This window comes from Sebastes umbrosus, chromosome 7 (assembly GCF_015220745.1).
Source record: "Sebastes umbrosus isolate fSebUmb1 chromosome 7, fSebUmb1.pri, whole genome shotgun sequence".
In the NCBI taxonomy this organism is placed as follows: domain Eukaryota; kingdom Metazoa; phylum Chordata; class Actinopteri; order Perciformes; family Sebastidae; genus Sebastes; species Sebastes umbrosus.
This window is the reverse complement of record NC_051275.1, coordinates 26,260,107-26,280,981: the sequence shown is the minus strand read 5'-3', so window position 1 is coordinate 26,280,981 and position 20,875 is coordinate 26,260,107. Positions and strand designations below refer to the sequence as shown.

Here is a 20,875-nt window from a genome sequence, read left to right as displayed (position 1 = left end):
TGCTAAATGCAGTACCTCTGAGGGTTTCTGGACAATATTTGTCATTGTTTTGTGTTGTTAATTGATTTCCTATAATAAATATATACATACATTTCCATAAAGCAGCATATTTGCCCACTCCCATGTAGATAATAGTATTAAATACTTGACACGTCTCCCTTTAAGATACAATTTGAACAGAAAATGTGTGATTAATTTGCGATTAAATATTTGAATCTATTGACAGCCCTTATAAATTCATGTTCAATACCCATTTTTCCATTTCAGGTTCGCTGGAAAGGACTTGAATCTATCCCAGCATGATTTTGGCAAGAGGCAATGAAACACCCTGGTGCACAGTTACTTTCATGCTAATGACAAACTAAGTGATAACAGAGAGACTGAGATGAGAACCGGGGTTACATTTTTAAGGTCAAGTAGATCATCCTGCCATATCTGTCATAACAGTGAATCTTTTTCAACCATACCTCTTTACCAGGTAGCAGAGAGGTGTGGAGTAGATTGATTTCAAATTTATAATGCGTTCGCGAGAGTGTGGGTATAACCTCTTCCTGTAACTGTACAGCCTGTGTTTAACACTGTATCTTTTGCTTCTAAACTTTTATCATAATTTGCATCTGTTCAGCTCTCCATCATTCCACTGCCACCAGCATTAAGGTGCCTTTCAGTCTGAAAGCGAGCCTGTGTGACTTTTGCTGAACAGCGGCCACTGTGGCCACAAGTTGTAATTACAGCATGATGGCACAATGGGTTTCCCTACATTTCCCAAGATTCTCTTGAGTCAGTTGCTTAAAATTACATCATCAGTAGGCAACCTAACAGAGAGCAAATGGAGCATGGACCAAAAACACACAAGAAGTGAGTCCTGCAGGAAGGTGTGTTTACTTCTTCTATTTCTTCAACACCTTTGACATGTTTACCTGTGATATACTAAAATGTAACAGTAGCACAAGTGCAGCTAACAGCGAAGTTGGCTCACATCAGCTAAGATTGACAACTGGTTGTCAACATGTGAGACTGTAGCAACAAATCCACTTGAAGCGCATTGACACTAATACGAGTGTTTCTATTGCTCATTTGCACAGAATGTCTTTTTACTTTCAAAGTCACTCATGCTTGATTTAATTTCTTGATTACACAGCATGTCAACAATCAGAGTTTCCATCTTTATAAAATGTTTAATTGAAGACCACTTTCCATTGCTTAACATATAAATAACATTGAGACTTACTATCGAAACCCTTTTTCTTGTCATGTTTTGATGTTGTTAAAAACACATTAACCACATAGAAAGAGTCAGGGTCACTTAAATATGCTAATCAATCCAAATTGAAAAAAAAACTCCCTATAATTAGCACCCACATCCATCCACTTAGAATTAAATCAGCCAGGCGCGTAAAGACACTACAGAGAATACTACCTGAGTATAAAGACTTGACATTTGAAACTCCTCCCTTTCACTGCTGCACACACAACAGATAAAAGAAGGTATTACATTCACTGTGTCTTGCAACGTGAAGGCGAGCCTAAAAGAGATTGTGTGAACTCCCTGCCACACCTCCCAATTCTATTCCTCCTCCTCCTCCCCTATCTTCAAAGAGGGAAGGAAGCCTCCAAGAACAGGGTCGAGGTCCCAGGAGATGTTCAAAGAATGGGATCTTCTGACTACTGCATGTAATATTTCACAATTTAACCTCCTCGGATGATAGTTGAAGGTGGATTAGAGCACATCATTATTAGAAAGATAGTGATTTTTTCGATTTAAATGTAAATCAGTCTCTTTTTTCAATTATTATTGTGCTGCGTAACATTAGGTGTGGGAGCGAGAATTGATAGGTCTCAAACTTACAAAGGACCCCTGAAAAATTAAGATAAATCTGTAAAGCATCATGTTAGGGATTCGTTGACAACTTGCACTGATACAAATAAATCAGGATTTACTGTACTGGAATCTCATCTGACTGAAAAAAGTCTTAAATAAACAACATTTTATTGATAATTGTTTCCAACAGAAGTTTGATACAGTAACAAACACTCATTAAATCAGAATGATATACTAATTAATCGTTAATGATTCAGTATGTTGTTGTTTTTTCAGAACTAGATAAAATGTATTCTAGACTTTTAAATAACAAAATAAAGCTCAATATACAGCATTGCATCCTCTGAAAAGTTTCAGAAGTCTTGATGGGTAACTTAAAAAGCCTTTTCATGGCAATATTCCACCACTCAGTTCTGATAACACAAAGATGATTTTTCAGAGGATCTTCATTGCTGTGCCCGTCCTGCAAGCCACTACTATTGGGATTTCTGACAGCAGATGTTATTGTTGAATTGCCCACAGCAAAACAGGGCCCGCTTGAAATGTGGTGACCATTATACATGTGGGAGCATCTGTCTGGAGTCACAGTGTTTGTGTATTTGTTGGCTTGACACAGGTGTTGCCAACTCTCTAAGGAAATTATTGGATTATAGGGAATTATAGGAAAGTATTGGCTTTTCAGAAACTCAACACAATTTGACACATGATTTCATGTTCAAATTTGAATGTATGTTTGGAAGCACAATGATCTAAAGAGTACATGTAGCTATCACTACTTTCTTATGAGAAATGATGTTGGTATGCTGGTAATAGCGCCACAGTTTCTGCCTGTTCTTGTGGGCTGATTTGTAGACGGTGGTTTGCTAAGTATTGAAGAAATGACTTGGAGGCTGGTCAAACATGGCCATGTCGTTAGCAGCTCTGACTAAACGGTTGCTCTGCTGTTCACACCAGTCACAAATGAAAATGAGGGATCACACACAACCCGATTCTGTCACTCAAAAATAACTCTCCCATTGTTCCAGAGCAGTTCACTGTAGTGTAATTTAGAGCTTCATTGTTACGGAGCATTTACGGTTACATTTGCATTACCCTACAGGAATATTTTAAAGTGGCATTATCTATTTAACTACAAACTAATGTTGATTTTATAAAAGCTTTAATATTTATTGGTCCAAAGCCCTATTTGCACAGGACTAGTATTACCAGGGGGATTTAGAAATTACCCCCCCATGTCTGTGTTTCATATGCAAAGTGTGTATTTTACTCAAATTTACTGACATTATCCCATGGATGTATTAGAGAACCAGTGATGATGTCAAGGCTCTGCGTAACATCCGTTTCGTGAAAGACAAAAGCAATGGCTGCTAATATTTATGGCGAATGGGTTGACATGCTGTGTAGCGAGATGAGCCTCCTGAATTTGCATCCAAAATGCAGTCAAAAATGTCATTTATAATTGCAAATGTAGCCTCCATAATTCTCGACAGGGAAAGAGGCAGAAAAATGGCACGGAGAAAACAAAAAACCTTGCAAAAAAAAAAGTCAACGACCCTAAATCAGAGATGTCGATTCGCATTGGACTTATATTCTCACATTGCACGGCATTAAGATTTACAGACGACCTCCACAATTATTACAAATTACTACTTGAGGTCCCCAGGTAATACTACAGTCCAGTATGAAAAGGGCTCAAGTGAATGTGTGTACAGTGGCAGCCCCTAAGAGTGAGTCAAGTGCAGCAGGAGTTCTTGCTGATGCAAGCTTTCTGCATTAGTGGGCATTGTTGTTAAAGGTGACTCCTTCTGTTTCATTCCTTTTATCCTACCCCTGGACTTAAATTCCCATTGACTGTTGCCAGTGTCACTCACACTTTTCAGCCTAGACCTGCTTCAAACTACAAAACTTGGCCCAACAAAATCACACGTTTGTAAAAGCTATGCTCGGCCAAACAGCTCTGAGTTAACAGCCTTGAGCAGAATCACACCACAGCATAATAATAATATGCTACACCAAACAAGCCTGAACTCTAAAGCACCAATTACTGTAACTGATTGTGAAAGGTGCTCTTACTCACAGGAGTGTAAATACATGGCAGCATTGTATCTTGTATGAGCTGTTTGTTTTATCCAAATCATGTTAGTTTAATACAATATTGCAATGCATCTTTAAACAAAGTTTGCTCCAACAATGGTGCTGCAGCATGTAGACCACAAGCTAATCGTGGAGGTTTTCCTTTTCCCGGTGTCGACATAAATTCAACAAATCTCTGGTTGTCTGATTGCACTTGTCATAACGCTGCGCCTGCGTGATTTGGTTATCTGGGTCCGCAGCGGCATCACACTGAAGAGCACTGAACGGAATAGATGAGGGCCCCTGCGAGGGGCCTGGCAATTGAAGAACGAGCTGAACGAAATTAGAAGGCGCATGAAGTGTTGCAGACACTGGTGAATCCGTTTTCCTCAGCAATTACAGCAAGATAGCTTTTATTTCATCTAGGGAGGCCGAGAGGGGGTGCAGCACTATACGGCTGTCAGCAAATACAAGCAAAGTCTACAGCCTACAGTAAATCTTGTGGGTTTTTGAGGATATTTTAATGACCTGCCTTGTCCTTTACACGGCTACACAATCTGATTATTAGTAGTGGAGGACAAGAGGCTAATTGAAGTGTCACTCAGTGCTAAAGTGTCTTTCTTTTTCCCTTTCTGTGCCGAGAGAGGAGAATCATCTATTTGAATAAGTCATCAGCACTTGAAATATAGAGATGACCATTGATTATTTGGCACACACAAAAGAAGAAGGAAAAAGAATAAACTGTAAAGCGGAACAGAGGGAACAAACCATGCATACTAAGAGAAGAAGCAAGATGCTGGATAAAATCCATATTAATTATATATGTATATTTTTTTTCTTGAATGCAGTTTAAACTGGGTTTGACCTAAATGTATCAACAGTAGCTGTTAGAGATGTTCCGATACCGTTTTTTCCTTCCCGATATCGATTCCAATACCTGAACTTGTGGTATCGGCCAATACCGAGTACTGATCCGATATCAGCGTGATACAAAATATATGTATAGTTGTTGTTATAATTGTTATTATATAACAGCTGTTTACTATTGACCCTGTATGGATGTGATATGATTACTATCTTTGTTGTATGGCCTGGCTCAGGTTAAACCCTTAATAAAACATGAACAAATACATATAGAGAATGAATGCACTATCATTTTCTTTTATTATTCAGTTTGTCAGTTACAAAAAACATCAATAAATGAAGCTAGGAATAAATAACAATTCTGTATTCTCTTAGTTGTCTCCTCAGTGGACAGCCTGTGTGCTAATTTGTCCTGCAGGGTGCAATATTTACACACTCCACTAGGGGACTGCCACGCCTGGAAACGGAAGCCTTACATACTGTACATATCGCCGTTTTACTTGTAGGATTTTCCACTGTATAGTATATTGCCAAATGGGTGACATTTTCCTCGCTCTGACTACCGTTACACTCTCCAATAGCACCGTGCTGTTGTAGTTATCGTCACATGACAAACTACCTGCAATCAGTTCTTCTTCGCTGCTCTAAAACAGTAGTTGCCAGTGGCAGCTATGATACATCCAGGGTGACAGCACAGTGACGGCTTCTGTTTTGGAGTGGCGAAGAAGAATTGATACCCGGTTAAACAAGTTGCTTTCTTTCTGGGTTAGTAAATCATGGTATTGGATCAGTGCATAGACTGGCATACTTGCCAATACCTGATACAGATGTCTTTCCGATATTGGCATCAGTATCGGAACAACTCTAGTAGCTGTTGCCTTTTAAAAGGAAGGGTTAAAAAATGAAACCTCACTCTATTGCAAATAAGTCACTGTTATAAAGAGCTTTTTATCATAGGTTACATATATGTATGTCGCACTCATCCTGTGTACTCGAAAACATATTAATACCTTGGATCCTCTTTTATTCACACAGACATCACCGAGGGGATGGACAAAGCTGTATGAAAAACAAGTCACTGGATTTTGTTCCTTCTCTGACAGCGATGAGCACCTTCCATCTCAGGTCAGTGTGACACTCTCTGGGCCATTAATCAAGACTGCAGCAGAACAGCAGTGTTCAGAGGTTGTCAAAGGAAAACACAGTCTGACCCACATAAAGCTCTCATTCAACAAAAATAGCCACATTCACGCCCTTAGGATTTGCATGAAGAAAAAGTAGCTGATAAAAAAACTTAATGCTAAAGCTAGCGTAGTAATACTGACGATGATATGAAGTATAAATCCTAATGCCCATGTATGTGTTTACATGTGTTATGTCTGAAGATATAAATTAGGTAGTGCTTTATTTTATAGTATTTACTACAAAGTATTGATGAAAATGTTATTGATCCTCTCTATGACAGGTCATTTTCTGTTATGTTAATTGTTACCAGTAGCTGAAATGCCAGAAAATCTTGTATCTTGTATGAATGTCATGTTTTTTCTTCCTTACATGACTATTGTACACATAACCTACAGACATCAAAGAAACCAATTATATTTTAGAAGCAGAAATTAATATACTATTAACAATTTAGGCCATTGCCTCCCTCTCCTCTGTGCTAACTCCCTCCCTTCGGTGCTGCTTAGTACCTGGCTAAAGACCAGCAATTTCACTATTGCCTTTTCTCAACTCGTGCATATTTTATAACAACGTTCAAGCATTATATTGGTGTTTTAGCATGCTTTATTGCAACTGGTTGCAAAAGTCAGCTGCAGGCTGCTCTGTGTAGTCGGGCTGTTGTGCACTGGGTTCTGTGCTGCTACTGCGTACAGTTTCATACACTCTGAATACTGTTTGCTGCTGCAATTCACAATTTCCTTGCGAGCAAGGATTATTACTTTTTACTTTTTAATGTTTGTCTGCTTGCATACCATTTAAAGATAAATATGTGCTGCGTGTTAAATAGCTCTTCCCAAAAAAAAATTCACAGTGAAGGATTGTTACAGTAAAAACAAGGGGAATTAATATACATACATAGAATTAATTTAATTTCTTGAAACAAAAAAAAAACGTGTATGGAGTCAGAGATAGCAGCAGGTTGCCCTTTCCTCGGGCTTATATATTTAAATCTCCTTGGCAGAAAAGCTTCATACTGGGAAGCTGTACAAACAAAAGATAGATTTACTGGAAAAGGAGGTTAAGGTGTAACACAAACACCATCTCTAACAGGATTGTCCACACCTGCCAAAGAAACCTTTGGCATCCTTCAAACTGGAGAGAATGCCTTCACTTTGAAAATGTGATTAACACAGTCACAGCATCAACAAATACTTAATTCAAACAATGAGAGCATTTAAGTTTAAAAGCAAACTTGACAGCACATTGAGTGTACTACTACTAACCAATATGAGGAAAATAAAAAAGTGTGCATTGTTTATTTTTCTGTCAAGTTCCACCCCACCTGTCTCGGTAGCTACCACCCGTGACATCTTTTGTTTTAATTATCGTAAGCAGCACAAGCTTTCCGGATGGTTTCCCATAATCTTTTGGATGGTGTCCTGTAGTAATTTGTCTTCAGACCTATTGATCTGTTGTGGCAGGAAGCCTGTGGACCAGATTCAGACAATTTCTCTAGCTAGAACAAAATATAAATAAATAAATGCATTGCATGCATAAATCACATTGCATCAAAAAAAATTGTGAATCATGATGCAACAGCCTCTCACAAAATTAAATTCACTTTATCAATTTCTCCCTGAATTCTGTCCAACAATATAAATAAAATATAATATACGAAAAAAAAATTAAATTCAGTGACATATCCTTTTTCGTTTTTAATGATTAATGAGTAGCTAAAAAAAAGAAAATTCAGATGCTTGTTTCTTTCGCTACAGAATTGATCTCCATGTAAAATAGCTCTGGAAGGCTGCATTGGTAAACAGCTAGCAACTACATCTGAACTTCCTTGAAGCCTTATATACACATTGTTTCTTGTGTATTCAACATGTAGGAAATTAAATCAAGACCTTGTTATTTAAGGAGCATTTAGCTTACATGTTGAAGTTACTATATTTCCTGACCATCAACAGCTGGGCCTGGTGCAGGCTAGTCTCATACACTGTTCATAGCTATACCTACGAAAAGTAATACTCTGTAATTTGTGTATATCACACCGAATCAATTGGTGTGTAATTCACGTAATCGTGAACCAGGAACGCCGCGTAGGGAGGAGGTCGGGGTGGATTGGTGAGTCAAAAGATACAGGACTTGTGTTTGTGTCCCTTGTGAAACCAGAAGTCGTTGATTTATTTGTCACATAAATTACGTATTTAAGTAACCACACCAAACTAAGTAGGTTTCGGTATTGCCGAAACCTAAGGAAGTTGTTACCTGTGAAGACGTTAGTTTATTTTGAAAAGACTGTATGCATGTAACGAGCGGAAATTGAAATGTGTTGCTTGACATTCGTAGGAAAACGAGCAAAAAAGGAGGAGTTACTTTTTTGTAAGACGTCATATGAACTGCTGTATGAGAATACGTTGCCTGGTGACTGCACTGTATGGTCTATAAGGAGTCCTGTCCTCTTAATGAGGCTGCCACCTTTGCAACTCTTTCCCTCTAGCACGGTTATTCTTGACCCGCTTGATTAGTTGTTTCTAGGTTGTAGTGCACTCATAACCTGAGTGAATACAGGTGCGGCATTTGAGAATGTGAAGTGAGAATTTCCCCTTAAGGCCTACTTGTTGCTGACAGGTAAACAAGCTAATATTTACCAGCTGCGACAGCAACGCTGGTATTGTTTTCACCTTGTGTGTGAGTCATCACAGCAAAATGTGGTCCTGGAGCCACCTTGTGTATACCACAGAGGCGGTTTGAGTACTCTGTCAGGTGTTTGTGTGACAATATTGTGGTGAAAAAATCTGTCTGTGCATTTTGAGTGTGTAAGATGCAGTCCTAAAACTTTACAGGTGTGTAGTTGACATCAAAATGAAGGTGGTGTGAGCCAGTTGTAAGATGGTCAAGTGTTAGTTGTTGATGCAACATAGCAAACTTTAGCTCAGCATTGCATTTTCTAACGTCAGTCGCCCCTTAAACATGCATTAAACACATACAACTTTAAGCATGCTTACTTTAGCTTCTACTGCTAGCTTGAGAATTGTGACAACACCTTGGAAGAACTCAGTGGAAATGTGGAGACTTGTTTTAAAATTAGAAATGATGGGTTGCAACATAGTTTCTGTCGCCCCGGGCTTTTGGAGTTATGTTGGTGCAGGTTAATATCATATACTGCTTTCAGAAACCTGGATGAAGCGTTATATTGGCTTTGAGAAATCCACATTTTCAAGCCAGTTTACTTTGATCAAAAACCTGTTTATTCTTGGTTGTGCGTAGATACATCCTCAGCGTCAGTTACATAGTATTTTGTCATTAAAACAAATAACTAACAATGCTAAGCTAACACTAAGATGCTCTGAAGAGATAGTGGCCTATCAATGCTAGTCTTATGATGAACCACAGACCGCTGTATCTGTGCAAACGTACGGAAATATGTTGATGGCATTAGGCTTTATACGGTTTCCAGTTGCTCAGTGGTTATCGTCATTGTTGTATTTGAATTTCTGTGCACTAGTGTTAAATGACCGTGTGCATGTTTTGCACACACCTGTGCAGCTGCTTAAGAATTCTGTGTTTAGACTTGAATTATCTCGTACATAACATCATCAATTAAGACAAGTGACAGCATGTGTTATTATATGTGTGGTTGTGGAGTGTGTATTGCTTTATATGTAGGCCCATGAGTAATTATTGTGTGAATTTGGTATTGGATCAGATGAAGATGTACATGTCTAAAATGATCTTGTGTGAACGGTGTTAATTGACAACACAAAGAGCTGTTGACACCCCTACTAATAACTCTTGAGCACAGAGACCCCCCAGAAAGCCAGCTGGTGTGTGGTTCAGGAACAAATATTTGCTATTTATCAGTGTGTTGTTGTATTGAATTGATTTGGTGCAACACATGATGTAGATTTTGCATCAAAAACACTCAATAATTTAATTCATCTTGCAACTTAAAAAAGCTGTGCATAGTGTTATATCTATAAAAAATAAATGAGTTGGCGTGGAAGTCAATGTGTTATGTGTGTAATGTGTCTTATTTGGTCCAATATGGCTCTGTAAGCAGCAGCCAAGGTGATTTTAATCATAATTTAAAAATTCCAAAATGCTCGTATGTTAAGAATGAAAATCCAAGTATAATAAAATGTGTATAACAGTCCATTCAAGAAAACAACACGGTAGCAATTACCAGCACAGACTTTCAGATGGCTTGTTGAATAGAGCAATTTAAAGCAATGTTCTCTGCATATCATTTTCTTCTGGGTTTCACATTTTCTCAAGAGTAATTTCTGTATGATGAAGACTTGGCTTTGGGCATCTGAGATGCTCAGATTTAGTGGCTCATTCTGCATTTTCAGTTAAGACCACTGGCAAAACACTTACAGGTTAACCGAATATTATTAGTGTAGGGTGGTAATGGGCTGAATCAGCATATTTTGTCATGTTTTTTTTCTGCATAACATCAGCATTTTACTTCTTTTTTTGAAGAAACGGTCCATCCCCATGTTTATGCTTTCCCAATTCAGCGCAACGTATCCTCCACGGGGATGCCTCCCTCGGAGATTTACCCTAAAGCACTTTAAATGTCTGTCTGCAATTAAAAAAGAAGGAAAATCACTTATTAATAAGAGTGTGAGAAAACAAGCATTGCCATGCTTAACTGTTCAAGAAACAAACATTTTAAATAGATGTTTAAGGAACAATTCTTAATAGAATAGAAGAATAGATATTATGAGTATTATTGATATTACATTGCATTTTCTTTTATTTAAATTAGAGCTGGGCGATATGGCCTAAACATAATATCGCAATATTTTAGGCAATATCGTATATATGAATCCAGGCTTTTCAACTACGCTTACCGGCGTTGTGATGTAGGTGTTTATAGCGTCCGTGATTTCTTTCCATTTTGCACTTTTTTTCGACATCGACTATATTCAAGTCCATTTTTTCCTGTTTAAGGTAATGCTTTCAAATATTGGACCTTCTAATCCCTGAGTTAAGACTGGTATGCGCTCCAGTTGTCATGTCAGGCATCTCAACAACCTCTGTTCACACACTGGTCTGGAAAATGTGATTCTTTGGCTGATATTTTCCCTTTAGCTGATGTATTCACTTCTCTTCTAGTGACATACGGAGAGTCTTCTTTAAGCCTGAGGGCAAATCCATAGTTCAACACATTGCTTTTATTTACCATGCACCATGTCAGGGAAGAGAAGCAGCAGGGGCAATGCATGCAATGAAGATGTCGATGGTCGACGTGTCAGATGTAAAACAACATGTACCCATTTCCCTGTCAAGAAGAGAATCCAGCTTGACTTATGCAAAGCCCTTGAACCCTGGCAAGCTTTCTTGAGGTGCATTCTGCTGACCATTGCTCTTTACCTATCTCCAGATGAGCAGGGCAAACAAATCTTTGCCACTGTTTTGCATACCATGTAAAAAACCTCAATTCCACGGTGCAATGAAGATGAAATTCAAATGGGGAAGAGTCAAATGACCGGGCGACCCTGTAGCAGCGTGAACTTGACTGAGTCAGAGCAGAGCTCCAGGCTCCAGTAGGCTGTATACTGCAATGGAATCAACATTTGCTCAGTTTACATGAACAAAAGGACATATTTGCAAAGAAATGCTGCATTGACTTTGATGTGAACAGGCTTGCCAACTGTGACATAATGGGATTCTTAGCATACTCGCCTCCAGTTTGTGATCAAAATGTACTCAACATGTTGTCTAAAATATTCCATTTTATGTTATGTCTGGAGGGATGATATCTAATTTCATTAGTTGGACATTATTTTGAGTTTAATCATGCCCACATTGGTGTTATTTGCTGTAATAATCAACAAACTAGGGATGCGCCGATGCAACTTTTTCAGTTCATTGCTTTCCTAACTTTGTAAAACAAAATGTAACAAATGAATACTTAGATATTAAATTAACTGAATTGTTATTTATAATTAAAAAAATAATTGTACACCAGCAACTTGGTAAACAGTCTTCAAAATTAAGAGGAATTACAATTCAAGTGTAAACCTTTTTAATGCAGCAACAAATTAGTCAAAACTCAAACAGGAATTGAAATTCCTATATTTATAGTATATAAACATAGAATTGAATTGAATAGATCGGCCCCATTGTCACCGATATCTGATCCAGCTATTTGAGTCAGTATCGGCCCGATATCTGATCCGGTATCGGTGCATCCCTACAACAAACGATACAAACCTGCAACAATCAGAATAGAATAGAACTTTATTGCCAGACAAATTACTCGTAGAAAGAACAAAAGACATAGAAAGAAGAGACAAGAAATGTTTTAGCGCATGGTAGTATTTAGAAAGTAGGAAGCTGATTAATAGAGCTGAAATGGCAATTTGTATACATAATTTTTTATTCAGCAGCCACATTAATTTGATGAATGGTTGGGGAAGTCTGTATAGCCACAGCTTCGTTAGTTAATGCTCTCACTCTTCTTTTTTTAACCCTGCAGATCTGCTCTTTCAGGTCTTGCTGTGCAGCTTGAATTTTTACTCCATTTCAAAGCATAATTATATCTAAAGTTTATATCGGCAAAGTCAGCAGAGTGCCGTTCCAAGGAGAGAAAATGATCTTGCACGTAGATGAGACATCAATAAAGCCAAAGCATCAGATAAAGCAAAAAAAAGTGACCCTTGAGGTCATGGTCTTGCAATGATATGAATGAAAATAGTGTAAATATTGTGATGAAGTGGCTATTACTTTATCTTTTTTGTTTACTATGAATGGGAGCATTGGCAGCAGTCATTACTATGTCAAAAGCCAGGGTCAGATCCGATAAAGAAAGAAGTGCTAATTGGAAATATAAATGGTAATCTATAAAATAGAATAATAATTTGATTATGGTTACAAAATAACAGCAAATAAATTCACATTGTTTTCCATCGAATACTAAATTAAACGCTCTGGATGAAAATGAGATTCCAACACCGTTCCATAGTGTTTAATTCTATTCATTTAGATCCTCTGCTCTGCCACTTCGCAGACTTGATTAGACTGAGAATGTGAGGCATCAGGGCTAGAGATGCTGCATCTCTGGGGAATCATCTGACTGACAAAGATTGAGTGGATGTCCTTCCTTGAAAGACAACTGGCTGATTTGCTAATTCCAAAATACAAATTGATGGTAGCACACACTTAACACACACCTGCATACCGGGACGCACACACGTCCTCGGATAGCCGTGTTTCAGCCCTTTCGGTGTCTCAACAGCGGATATGCAGGCCCAAGAGAAATAAACAGATGTGTCACTTTCTATTTAGCTCAAAAACAGAGTGCCTGTCCATCATCTTAATGTGTCACTTTTTGAGTGCGAGGATGAGACTTTGCATTTCATCTGGTGAAGGAATGGGGAGGAGGCAAGATATTTCATGGACGTTAAGGAACAAAAAAGGCAAGCAGTACAGCCTCGACACTTCAAAACTGTCTTTTTTTTTCCCCAGCCATATTGTGACAAAAGTTACACTATATTTATAGTTTATTTTTCTCCATGTCAAGCATTGTATTTCCCATAAAGAATTTAACATTCAGTGCCATGAAGCATTACTCATATCCTCCAAATGGCATTTTTCCCCCTGCACCCTTAGTTTTGGATTGATCAATCTGTTCTTGGTCATTTTTAAGCCTTGAAGTTTCAAAGGTCACTTTGTAACCCAACCTAATTAATTAAATTAGTTAGGAGCCGCTGTTTTGCTGTGCAGTGCAAGACGTGCTCCTTGAGCTTTGACATGCAGGCTTGAGAAAGTACTGAATAAATAAGATTTAGTGCCATTTCTCACTTGAAGAGAAACTGCTGGCTGCCCTGCATAATCCTGTGTTTTCAAACTTGGACTAACATGAAAATCAATCTCTTATCCCCATGTTACAGCATTCTGGCATACAGTAAGTAGTAGTGTTTAAATAGACATGTATTTCTTTGTTGCAAAGTTGCATTAAATGATAAGGCCTGGCTTGTAGGCGTCAACTGCATGTTAATAGAATTGTGGCTTTGTGCCATGTTGAACCCTGTAAAAACCAAAGTTATACAAGATGGGTATCTGTATAGGACTTTATTTGTGCAAAGCAAGCAGCAGCTGTGAGGCAGCCCCGCACTATTTTTTTTCCTGTGTTACTCATTCAATGTTTTGCTTTTCAGTTCTCTTGATTTTTAGTTGTAAGTTTACAGGTTAACAGAGTGGCCATGAAAATTTAACCCTTAACCCCAAGAAACGACCATCATAGCAAATTGTTAACTTTTACTTCTCAAAACATTCTTACCTTCGCCAAGGCCGAAGGCCTAGGTAGGAGGTTATGTTTTCACCGGCGTTGGCTTGTTTGTTTGTTGGTTCTTTGTTCGTTGGTTTGTCTGTTTGGAGGATTACTCCAAAAGTCTGCGATGGATTTGAATGACATTTTTTGGAGGGGTGGGGTGTGGCACAATGGTGTCGATCCAGATCACGGTCCGGATTCAGGACTTTTTTTAAGCATTGCAATCAGCCAGAACTTTAAATCCTCTGGGTATAACACATGCACAGTGTAACTGTGTAACCCCGCCTTCTGACAGAGAGAGAGCGGGGAGTGAAACTCTGTGAAATTACACTTGAGTTCGACCAAAGCACACTTGGTGATTGTTGGAAAGAGTAACGACGACGGTTTAGGTGAGTTTTATTTTGTTTCTGTCCAGTTTGAATGAAGTGTTTTATGATACTCCGCTACGTACAGCTGATACAAAAATACACATGGATGATGGCGCAAGCTGAACGGAGAGGGGGTCGGAGGTCTGCGCTCTCTGAGTGCCATTCTAGTTAGTTATGTTATTAATGTCATCTGAAGATGATGTCTGTCTCCTTCCAACTCGTCAAATACCGCCACTCGGAGACCGATGCACAGGATACCCCTCTTACGTTACTATTGGACGTGTCAGGGACGGCATGTCAGTATACACTCGTTACATGCATAGTATCGTTTCAAAATAAACTTCTGTTTTCACAGGAAGTTAGATTTAGGCAACACAGCCACTTGGTTAGGGTTAGGAAACGGTCGTGGTTGATATTAACTTATCTGACCCGTGACTCACATGACTCATGACTGACATGACAAAATATGTCAACGTTACTTTTAGTTTCACACGAGACACGCCGGTCTCCTGGTTGAAAGTCTTGTGTTTGTTTGACCCATCCACCAACCTTCCCACCCACCCTGAGTGAACTCGCGCTCTTAATACTACGCCACTTGCTCCGACCATTGCATAATGCCGTGGGTGGGTGTACATTAGAGTTAGTTGAAAGCCCGGTTCGTCACATACTGTCGCTAAAGGGTGCCTCTGTATATCCGATGCCGAGGGGTCCAATTGGCAGTATTTGACAAGTTGGGAGTGAGACCGGCTTGGGCAAACATGTTATCTGTTAAAACTGCATAGGTTGCAATTGGGTGCTTTTGACTGGGGTCCCTAAGGACCCCAATACATTGGTATTTAAAATCATATTTTAGCACTACTTTAAACAGAAACAAATATATGAAGTCATTAGAAACACATTTATTGTCATGTCATGAAAAATTCAATAAGCCTTGGCTTTGACAAGGAAGAAGAATGTGTGGAATAAAAAAGATATCTCTGTCTGCTGCATCAATTTTGATACTTTTAAAAAACATTCTTGAGTCAGACAATGTCAAAGGACTGCACTGCTAATGTACTCTTTTAAAGTCAAACATTTTTATATTTGGTCTAATGTCTTTTTGATTATTTAATTAGAAGTCTGTTCGCGAGACATTCCTCAAATCCATTTAAGATGCATTCAGGCAGTTTGCCAATAAATGTCAGTCGTGGATTAAGTTTGGCCATTTATGCCAAGGGAAAAGTGTATGTGGGAAGGAAGTTATAGTATTTTGTATCTACCGAATGTGATCAACCGTGATGATGACAGTGGAATACCCAAGCAGACACCATATGAATGTACTTCGCTAGTTTTTAACACACATGGTGATTGAATTCTAGTTGATGGAAGCTCCAAACTAAGAAATACCCATTGGTAAAATACTGTCATCAATACTGTCATCAGTTATTGATATGAGGGGAGAGCATCCTTACAATAGCAGCTTTTCTTATGAATACATATGAAGCACACATAAACTATGTTAAATACATGATCAGTTCAGGACAGAATGATCTAGAACATCTTGTAGAGATGACCTGCAGTTGAGAGAATGGGTGATTTACAGGCAGCACTGACCGTTTAATGTTATATCCTTATCTTGTTTAAGCTCACTTTTACTTTCTTCTGAGCATGTCTTTTTGACTGGATTATGGTCATAGCTGGTATAAAGAGGCTCTTAAACTCTGAGAAGTAGAGTTCCCTGTCTCCCGAGTCATTTAAGATTATGCCCCCTGTGGGTGCACTGCGGGTTTAACAGTGTATGAGCCCTTTTCTAGACTTCACATCTCCTAATGTTTCCCCTCTGCCTGTGTAAGGACATTATAACACAAAACATGTCGTTCTTGCTGGGGTTTTTTGTCTTTTTTTTTCCTATGTTTGGTTTCTCAGACTGGTGGAGGAATTTGGCACTTACACTTCAGGCTGTAAACGCTGGTGTTGTTACAGGTATCTGTTATGTGTAAATGGAATTACAATGAGAAGCAGGCTTCAGCTAACAAAGTGGAGAACTTTTGAGTGAACTCTTTCTCGATATTACACCTCAAAATTAGTCCGGATGAGGTTTAACCTCAGTATTATAGGATTTTGATCTCATTTAATATTGATGACAAGACAAACAAGAGGACTTCAGTTCAGCTCATCGTCCCTGAATGTGTCCAAAAATGTCAGATATTAAAGCAAAAATGTAATCAAGGTTAAGGGTTTATTATACCAAGTAGAGGATTGCGGGTTGTAGACGTACAAATTTGTTTGCCTCGTTTACCCTCATTGCTCAACCTTCAAGCACATAAGCTCCATTGTTATTCTTTGCCCCTACTCATCATGTTCTTAGGCAGAATGCAAATCTGTTATCCTCTGGTTCGGCCGCAGTGGGGTTGTTTTTGTGTGTAGCTGTTAGTTGCACTGATGAAAAGACCACCTGCCATCCTCTGGCCCTTTGATTAGATTAGGAAGTCAAAGGGATGGATTAAATTGATATGACGTAGATGAGGCCCCCGTGCAGTGCTTACTGTGTCATTATCAGACCTCGGATCTGAGGCATTAATGTCCATCTTTTATTAATAGAGGGTATTTCCCTCCAGTCCAGATTTGAATGTCAATCATTTATAAGAAAGAGATAATTATAGATATTTTTTTCTAAATTCTGGATATGAAGCCACCGAGGTCCAACGATGTCTAGAAAGAGGGGAGGGTCAAACGGGGACTGTGCTGTTTGCTCTTCAAGATATTTTGCCACTAATCTAAGAGGCTTTATCTGTTCCAGATTATTAGTAAAAGAAATTTAGGTATGACCTATATATGATTTGCCTATGTCTAAAACAAAAAATTAAAATAGCATTGCAATTAATAATAATAATAAGAAAAAATGGTTATAATAACAACTAGGGCTGTAAGAAAATATCAAAATATTGAGTATCACAATATTATGTATTGTGATACTGTATCTATTCTCAAAAAAACACTATACATTTTTAATTAATAGGTTACATGCAACGATTAACTCAGACAATAATTTATTTCCTTTGCAAAGATATGTCCCCTCTCAGTGTATGTGTGATAGGTAGAATATTATATGAGGAAAGCTGATCAGCTATAAATAACTTTGAGTAATAAAAACAGTTATAGTGACATAAAAGATTAATTAATTGTGAAATGGGTCATAAAAACAACTGAAATCCATGAAGGGTTAAAAACATTTAAAAGGTTTGAGTGTTCGAAACAGTCTTTTTAAAAAGATTAAAAACACTTTAAAAACATTATTTTGGTTAAAACCTCTCTAAATGTCAGAATATGTCCTATCTTCCTGTCCATCTGTGATCTACCTATTAAGTCTGTTCTGAGATTGATTAGTGATACCTGCCGAGGCCTGAAGGGGAAGCTCGCGACTACGGTGCCTCATTCTCATGAGACTGCCAGAGAGTAGGCATCGTGTCACGAGCCTCAATACAAATATTCCCCTATTCAGGGCACAACATACAGTGGAGGAAATAAGTACTTGATCCCTTGCCGATTTTGTAAGTTTGCCCACTGACAAAGAAAAGAACGGTCTATAATTTTAATGGTAGGTGTATTTTAACAGTGAGAGACAGAATATAAAAAAAAAATCCAGAAAATCACATCATATAAAAGTTATAAATTGATTTGCATTTGATTGTGGGAAGTAAGTATTTGATCCCCTAGCAAAACATGACTCAGTACTTGGTGGAGAAACGTTGTTGGCAAGCACAGAGGTCAGACGTTTCTTGTAGTTGGTCACCAGGTTTGTGCACATCTCAGGGGGGATTTTGGTCCACTCCTCTTTGCAGATCATCTCCAAATCCTTAAAGTTTCGAGGCTGTCGCTTGGCAACTCGAAGCTTCAGCTCCCTCCACAGATTTTCTATGGAATTAAGGTCCGAAGACTGGCTAGACCACTCCATGACCTTAATGTGCTTCTTCTTGAGCCACTCCTTTGTTGCCTCGGCCGTATATTTTGGGTTATTGTCGTGCTGGAAGACCAATCCACGACCCATTTTCAGTGTCCTGGTTGAGGGAAGGAGGTTGTCGCCCAACATTTCACGGTACATGGCCCCGTCCATCCTCCCTTCGATGCGGTGAAGTCGTCCTGTCCCTTTAGCATAGAAACACCCCCAAAACATTATGTTTCCACCTCCATGCTTGACAGTGGGGATGGTGTTCTTGAGGTTATAGTCAGCATTTCTCTTCCTCCAAACACGGCGAGTCGAGTTGATGCCAAAGAGCTTGATTTTGGTCTCATATGACCACATCACCTTCTCCCAAGCCTTCTCTGAATCATTCAGGTGTTCATTGGCAAACAGACGGGCCTGTACATGTGCCTTCTTGAGCAGGGGGACCTTGCGGGCGCTGCAGGATTTTAAACCATTACGGCGTAGTGTGTTACCAATGGTTTTCTTGTCGATTGTGGTCCCAGCTGTCTTGAGATCATTAAGAAGTTCCTCCCCTGTAGTTCTGGGCTGATCCCTCACCTTTCTCATGATCATCGTTACCCCACAAGACGAAATCTTGCGTGGAGCCCCAGACCGAGGGCGATTGATGGTCATTTTGTGTTTCTTTCATTTCCGAATAATGGCACCAACAGTTGTCTCCTTCTCACCAAGCTGCTTGCTGATGGTCTTGTAGCCCATTCCAGTCTTGTGCAGGTCTACAATCTTGTCCTTGACGTCCTTAGACAGCCCTTTGGTCGTGCCCATGGTGGAGAGGTTGGAATCTGATTGTGGACAGGTGTCTTTTATACAGGTAATGAGTTGAGACAGTTGTCTTTTATACAGGTTATGAGTTGAGATTCAGAGTACTTTCTTAAAGCGAGAGGACTAATCTAACCGGTCTGTGGGGGCCAGAATTCTTGCTGGTTGCTAGGGGATCAAATACTTATTTCCCACAATAAAATACAAATCAATTTATAACTTTTATATGATGTGATTTTCTGGATTTTTTATATTCTGTCTCTCACTGTTAAAATAAACCTACCATTAAAATTATAGACCGTTCTTTTCTTTGTAAGTGGGCAAACTTACAAAATCGGCAAGGGATCAAATACTTATTTCCTCCACTGTATGTGCCCTCTCAAAGTAGTACAGGGACTGTCATGAATGCAAATGCAGATCCCCCCTTTCTGTTTGCATGAAGAAAATAACTTTTTTTAACTTTTTACTAAGATTTTATGCAAATCTAAAATTAGATAAAAAAAATCACAATATAGCGCCTTTCTTTCAGTTTCGCAATATATCGCAATATACTGAATCGTAACCCCTGTATCATGATACGTATCGTATCGCCGGATTCTTGCCAATATACAGCCCTAATAACAACCAAACTAGAGTCTAGTGCCACGCCAGCAGGTCTGTGAGGCTGTAGGTACAGCAAATGGTGCTTTGAGCTAAATCCTAACGTCAGCATGATAACATGCTCACAATGGTAATGCTAAAATTCTGATGCTTAACAGGTATGATGTTCATTATTGTCGCCTATTTAGTGTAGTTGGTTAAACATTTGATAATTTGCACTAAGCAAAACGTACAGCTGAGGCTGATGGAAACGTCATTAGTTTTGCAGGTATTTGGTCATAAACCAAAGTGCTGAAAAAATTGAATTTTTGACCTGATGATGGTGCTACATCAAAAGTTAAACTGGTGTAAGTCATTTATTTAAGAAGCATTTTTTGTTATATTTGTTGAAAATTTCTTGACATCACGACAGCAATCAATAAATCAAATGCTCTGACAGAAAGAAAGATATAAACATCAAGTATCCGTGGCTGTCGTAGGCCTGTAATAAGCCCGATTGGATGGCCTACCTGTCTGCACTCTGCCAGTGCATTCATTGCACATCACCAGAGTCTTCCACAGCCATGTTTGTTTACGCTCATTATGATATTGTTAGGTGTTTTCCTTACTTGTGAATGAGACATGAGGTAGCTGGATATGGTTAGTAATGACAATGATGCACTGAGCTCCTCTTCCCGACGCTCTCTCATGTAGTTGCCCTCCAGCTGTAGTCGGGCAATGCGCTTTCATGTGTTTTTGGGGGGTGGCTTTGGAGGCCTGAAGAGAGGGGCTGGTGTTTGTCTGTTGGATACTTTTAAAAATCTAGCTTACTCTTGCTGGTTTCTATATCCCAGCTTTAAGAAATGTCTGAGCCAAATTTCATGGTAATCCATGTAAAAGTAAAACCACAAATGTAGACCTCATAGTGGCACTAGAGAAAAAGTTAGGGATTCACCAAAGTCAGTAGAATTCATCCTCTGGGTAATATGAATGTCTGG

The 20,875-nt window shown here is 38.9% G+C and overlaps 1 protein-coding gene across 1 annotated transcript in view; it reads left to right on the top strand.

Annotated features, from left to right (window-relative positions):
* Positions 1 to 827: 827 nt before the first annotated feature.
* Positions 828 to 20,875, top strand: part of kirrel3b (kirre like nephrin family adhesion molecule 3b) — a 194,159-nt gene continuing 174,111 nt past the window's right edge. The window contains exons 1-2 of the mRNA XM_037775070.1: positions 828 to 875; positions 5,795 to 5,884. The gene's annotated coding sequence lies outside the window, so the exon portion shown is untranslated. The remainder of the gene's footprint in view (positions 876 to 5,794; positions 5,885 to 20,875) is intronic.